The sequence below is a fragment of the Bubalus kerabau genome, chromosome 4 (assembly GCF_029407905.1).
Source record: "Bubalus kerabau isolate K-KA32 ecotype Philippines breed swamp buffalo chromosome 4, PCC_UOA_SB_1v2, whole genome shotgun sequence".
Classification (NCBI taxonomy): Eukaryota; Metazoa; Chordata; class Mammalia; order Artiodactyla; family Bovidae; genus Bubalus; species Bubalus kerabau.
The window spans coordinates 163076665-163083399 of record NC_073627.1 but is presented as its reverse complement, the minus strand read 5'-3'; the positions used below and the strand labels follow the sequence as shown (position 1 = coordinate 163083399).

At 49.3% G+C, this 6735-nt stretch overlaps 1 pseudogene; it reads right to left on the bottom strand.

Annotated features, from left to right (window-relative positions):
• Positions 1-294: 294 nt before the first annotated feature.
• LOC129651040 (liprin-alpha-1-like) overlaps positions 295-6735 on the bottom strand; it is a 30006-nt pseudogene continuing 23565 nt past the window's right edge.

Genomic DNA, 6735 nt, shown 5'->3' with positions numbered 1-6735 from the left:
GAAAAACAATGCAGCCTGGGGGCTAAGCCTTTTCTCTTTCACTTTCTTGACATTTATATTTACATTTCTTTTAATACATTTTCAAAAACTTCCTTTTTTTTTTTTTTTTTTTACAATTTTCACATTTGCAGAAGTCCCTTTTTCATGTTTTCAAAAGCTCCCATTTCTCTATTACACTGCCGCTGCAGCCCATCTGTTACAAAGATGATCTGTCTGAAGTATTGAATCATCTATCTTAACAACACAACTGCCGCAAATGAAAAGCTGTCATGGTTTTGAATGCTAGAACCTTATTTAAGCTGGAACAGTGGACATCTGTATAGAGAACCCCGGAAGCGACACAAACGGGGCGCGAACTCTCCCTACGGAAGGAGGGAGGTGCACCGTTCTGGACGTGGGAGGGGCGGAGGGGCCGGTCAGGGACATGATCTCCTGGATCGCCAGGCGCAGCTTCAGCCGTTGCAGCGGGTTGCTGATGCTGATCTCACGATGGATCTCCGTGTCCAACAGGGCAGGCATGATGACGCCGCTCTTCACGTTGGCTCACAAGCAGCCACGTACCAGGCTGGCATCCCGACTCAGAACTGGGACGGGAGACAGGAGGCAAGAGGTTATGCATGGCTGTGGAGGGACTGACACACGGGGCCCAGGACGGGGGTGCGGGTGCGGGTGGGGGTGGGGGGGCGCATACACACCTCCAGCCAGACCACAACACTTGGCCCGTCCCACTGTGAGAAGGCACGCCTTGTCTCCAGGCTTCCTCCAGCAACTCATGCCTACAAATAATGAAACATTCAAAATTCAAGAATCACTACTACACACGGGTATAAAACAAGTTAACCTAAGTATTTATTCTCTTTATAAATTTGCAAAAGTGAAATAGTATGCATCTCATCATTTTCCTTTAATCTTCTAAGCCATCTACTTAATGAGAGTTCAGACATATTACAAAGAACCCTGAGTCATGAAATGCTGAATGAGTCCCCGCAATTCCTTATAGAATCACATCCTTCCCGATGAAAGAGTTATTGCCAACCTTAAAGGATTCAGAAGTCTGCACATCCAAGGGAGGAGGGTAGTCAAGGAAAAACATCCACTCTTCCCTTTCTAAACAGGGAGGACAGATACATAGAAGAAGAAACCACACCGGGGTCTGAGCAGAGGAACCTGTCCCTGAGAGAGCTTCAGGGATGCACAGCATTTCACAACAGACACACAAACAGCAGCGCAGACTTTCAACACAGAGCACTCTAACACAGCAAGCAAGGAGAGAGGTGGATGGGGGCTGTTTCTATCCTACACTGCTGTTCAGCTAATTAGCTATGTGCTAAATTAAGATACTGGTCATTCTTTTTTGACTAGGCCCCTGCGTGGCTTGTGGGACCCTAGTTCTCCAACCAGGGATCAAACCCCAGGCCCCATGCAGTGGAAGTGCAGAGTCCTAGCTATTGGACTGCTAGGGAATTCCCTAAAGATACACAGTGGCTTTTCAATACACTCAAATGGCATTAGACTTTACTTAAGATTGTGAAGTCTATGTATGGTTAAAGCTCGAAATGGTTCACATCAAATTTCAAGTAACTGTTCCTTTAAGTCAACCTTAAGTTTCCTAGAATAGTAAATATTCTGTTTTCTAGGAATAATTATACCAGAAAACACAACAGGTATCTTAATAGCTCAAGAAGTGAAAGTGAAAGTGAATTCACTCAGTCCTGCCCAACTTTTTGCAACCCCATGGACTGTAGCCTAGCAGGCTCCTCCACCCATGGAATTTTCCAGGCAAGAGTACTAGAGTGGGTTAGTTACCATTTCCTTCTCCAGGGGATCTTGGATCTCCCAGGGATCAAGCCCAGGTTTGCCACATCGGTGAAGGCAGATGCTTTACCGTCTGAGCTACCAGGGAAGCCCCTTAATAGCTCAGGGAGAGTTTTTAAAAAAGGCAAACTTTTTAAATTCCCATATCCCAGGGGAACAAGGCATGTATCACGTGCCTGGAGTTTGCGTCCCAACCACAACCACCATCCAGAAGCAAATGGAAGACTCGCTTGGCTTCTGCTGGGGTTTATTTCCTTCCTCGGCTATAGGATATTGCATCACTCTGCTGTCACCGGCTCACTCTCAGCTGAAACCTAGCTTTACAGAGACAGCTTCAGAGACGAGCCTGGGGGGCTACCTGCTCTGTGGAACGCTGTGGTGACCCTGCTCGGGCCACCCTGCGGGGCTACTTAGCTCAGACCTCCTCTGCCCCCTCGAGGGTCAAATTTGAGACCCCAAGTACAATTCGTCAAAACACTTGCTTAGCAGTCAACTGACGTGGCATGCTTCCTTGCCTTAAAGTTAGAGTCACAGGAGAAAGACATTCGGAAATACCGTGAATTCTATGGGGAACAGACACGCCCGAGAGAAAGCCACACCATCTGTGGATGACAACGGGCACTTTAAAGCAGGACATGAGCACCACGGTCAAGCTGTCTTTCCTAACAAGATGGCTGTGTGAGCTTCTTCCCATCAAATGCTACACACGTGGCACCACCCAGACAACAGGTGTGGCCTTGTTTTCAGAGACTGACCGTCCACACAGCCCAGCACCTCCTACGAGGGTTCGCTGGGCTCCCCTTCACCAACACCATGCCCCACTCCTGCAGCGCTGCTCAGCTCAGAGCCTGGAGCTGGGGACGAGCCCCACGGGGAGGCTTCAGGACACACACAGCTCAGCACACCTGCTGACTCGGCTTCCCCTGGAGCTGGCGCGTGACAGTGTCCACCAAGGGGAAGAGGAAAGACAGCATTTGGAGCAGGAGGTACGTGATGCCTGAGGGGAGTCCCCGCACGCCCGGGACACTGCGATGACCAACAGGGATGCGGACGGTCCCGCGGCCTCGGCCTCCCTTCCTCACGGAGCGTGTCCAGCACCTGGTGAGCCCGCAGTGCTCTCCCTGCGAGTTTCCACACAACGTGAAAATCTGAGATTCACCAACCTTCAAAAATGCTCTGAAAGTGGATGCGTTGGCTGTGTACATTTAGCAATTAAAAGAATAACTTTGAGACAAATTGGGCTTAATAGAAAGAAAATAGTTTTGAGAAACAAACTGATTCTCACATCTATAATGCCAAAAATGTTAAACTATATTCAAGTGATTTTTTTTCTGGAATACTAAAACATTTTTTCACGTTTTATAGATAAGGCATTTTCCCTGAGTCAATGTTGTCTCTGGTTGACTGACAGAACTAAGATTATCCTCTGTGGTCAGAAAATCTTCGTACTTTGAATTGTTCCCTATGAAGCCACCAGAACCTCCTAGAGTTTGCCACGTGTAGCAACAGAGCAAAGAACAACCCACTTGTGCATGTGCGCACACACACACAGAGTTAGACATCCACCTTAACACCAGATCCAGAGAAACCTGCCTACCAGAAAACACACACACGCACACACACACCCCTAGACACAGGCACCAAATCCACTGGGATTCCTTTAAAATTATCCTACCATCACTTTCAAGAGGCACAGGGCTCCTGAAACTGACGACGAGGCGCACAGGCTCCTTACTTGCAGGCGTCCCTCAGGTCCCCGTGGCTGGCCGTGCACAGCACCCCGTCTGCAGCCGGTCCAGCCGAAGGGACCGCAGAGAGGTGGGGGTCGAGGTTTCACATTTGATGGTGGTCTTGTCATCTCGTACCTCTTCCCGTAAAGCTGGCAGCTGAGGGAATGAGGTAAGTGTAAAACTGGGTAACAATAGACTGTGTCGAATATGTGAATCTGGAGCTCTGTGAATCTGGAGGTCTCAGGAGAGACTGGCAGCTAGCTGGTCACGTGGAGTAGCTGTCCCCATGATGGCGTTTCTGTCATCGAATGTGCCGGTGCTGCTCTAGTGTGACCACCCCGCCCCCCCAGGTGGCAGGGACCCCCACGTGACAGCCCCCAGGCTCGCTCTCTCCGCCTCATCCACCCTCTAAAAGTTTCCCCAGACCCTCAGTAGGAGTGGGCGCTGCTGCGGGTGTGAGTGTGAGTGTCCTTGTGCCCCATGTGACGTTCCACGACTACCCGCAGTCTGTGTTTGCACGCTTCCTCCCGCACTCTTGGGACCAGGAAGCGTGGCGGGAACGCAGAGGCTGGATTCTGCTACAGTCAGGACTTACTCCTGCTGAGTTTCGGGGTGAGTACAGGCTGGCCTGGTCCCGCAAGGGCATGGAGGCGACACCCTAGGACTGGAGGGTCAGCGGGTCTCCGGAGGTCAGCCCGGGAGAGCCCTCAGCAGCAGAGAACATGACCTTGGCACCTGGCTGCCGCCGGAGTAGTCAGAGCACGGCCCGAGTCTCCCTCGCGTCCATGCACACGGGTGTCCCTCCCACAGCAGCAGTGCTGCTGGCCACGCCCTGCGTGCACGTTCTCAGAGGGAACAGGGCCCAGAGCATCAGGGTTCACGAGGCTGCCCTGCCCTGGGCCTCTCCGTCCGGAGGCCAGTGTTTAACACTGAAGTGCACCAGCATTTGGGGGTCGGCTGCCGCTGAGGGGCCACCGTCCCTTGCAGGTGCTGCTCTGGGTGGTCCTCTGGTGGGTCCAGCCCGGGAGCCCAGCCCTGCTCCAGCCGCTCTGAGAGCACGAGGCTGTCTGCTCTGTCCTGTTCACGGCTCAGCTGGAAAGCTGGATTGAGTTTTAAGTTTTTTTACCAGCAGCTTTTAGCTATATGTCAGAATAAAGTCAGCCACAGAGTTCTCTCCTTGATCTGCTTGGTCCTTCGTGTTTCTCTGGATTCTCAAAGCAGCTGAAGCCCAGAATGGGGTGGGGGTGGGGTGTCTGAAGGGGCAGGGGCTCCGGCACCAGCCGCCGTCCCTGGACTGACTCGTCTGTTTGTTTCCAGTTTACCTGCACTAATTCTGCAGGCGATTATACAGCGTCCAGAATACGACAAAGACTACATTTTGAACTCAATGCAATCTTTAATCTGTGAATACTTGTTATATGGACCCTAAGATATTTTATTACAGAGTTTTTAATTAGTGAAAAATTCATGAATACCACAGAGAAAATATTTTAAAATTTAATGTTTCTTATATTTATGTAAACTTATGACTTCATTTATATACTTACTTTTTCTTGTATATCCGGGCTATGAATCTCCTTTCAGATCAGTTCATGTTCTGATACCTGATTTTAGTCTTTCAAATGAATGTACTGTAATGCTTGTCTGTATAAATCCTATGAACAAATATAGGGCTTTTGTAAATGATGCATTTATTGTAATTATTCTTGTTTAATTTTTAAATGTTAAACCATGAGAGAAGGGGTTTTACTGCGATTGTAAAATCATCATGACGCGGTGTGCATTATCCTTCCAGAATGTAACCAAGCTGTCCAACAATCACTCTGAAATGAGCGAACTTAATTTCAACCAATTGTTGTATTTTAACGACTGACTTAAACTGTACTTTTTTTTCTAGGAAGACATGCTTTTTGTCTGCAGTGTGAAGCGATTTCAAAGTACTGGGTGTTAAATGTGAGCTTCTAATGAAATTTGGGCTGAAAGGATGACTAGAAGAAGACTATGAAAATCTCTCCTGTAACCTAGTCTCTGTGGACCTGGATCCCTCGCCTCCAGTGAGACTCTTCGAGGACCAACCGCGGTGCCCTGCACCCGCTGCGGAGCCATCGAGCTGAACACTGAGGGCGCCACATCCCAGACAGACAGACAGCAGAGTGCAGCTCTGACAAAGGCCTTATTTTTCTTACGTAAATCATCTTTTTACATCTGTTTGTAAACATGTTTAAAGAATGGACCTAGGGGTACATTTTTAGATTTTGATGACATAGCCATTTTGGATAGTTTAAGTAGCAAAGGTAACTTTTACTTTTTCGGCAGCACATTAAAGAAGCTAGTAAGAGATGCGTTCAGATGATGCTGCCTTATGCAGCTGATATCTCGGTAGACAGAGACAGCATGTCTCTCTACATGTGGGTTCTGCCTTTAATTTCCTTGTACAATTCATTGTTACCATTCTGTTTTTCTATTAATCTTTTGTGATCTTCCTGAATATGTGACAAAGTATGTCCAGTCTACTTTTGAACTATTTTTATCACAGTATTATTTATTGCTTTCTTTCAATAAAGTCAGAGCTTCCCTGGTGGCTCAGAGGATGAAGCGTCTGCCTGCAATGCCGGAGACCCGTGTTCGATCCCTGGGTTGGGAAGATCCCCTAAAGAAGGAAATGGCAACCCACTCCAGCATTCTTGTCTGGAGAATCCCATGGACAGAGGAGCCTGGCGGGCTACAGTCCACGGGGTGGCAAAGAGTCGGACACGACTGAGCGACTTCACTGCACTCACTGCTTCAATAAAGTACTGGAGCAAAATTTCCCGCTGCCAATAGAGAGTGCCGAGGGTAAGCTGCACTCTCAATGAGAACAGACCAGAGCTGGTAATGGGAGCCCGTGTCATCACACGGACATTCTGTTAAGAGAAACGGATGGATACAATGGAAAGGCTAGAAGGCGGAAGTATAGGTGTCCCCAAAGGACGACCGACTAGGTGTTCGTACCCTTGGCTCCGGAGACAAGAGGCTTCATCACTTCAGCATCTGTGGGGACAGGGCCCCTCTGCTGCTGAGGCGTGGGCAGCGGGCCGAGGGTGGGAACAAAGTGCAGGTGTCAAGGCTCACCGTGGATCCCAGGGCGGGGTGGCCGAGGGCAACCCTGACGCGGACCCGAATGATGCACTAGGGAGTGTGCGTGTGCATG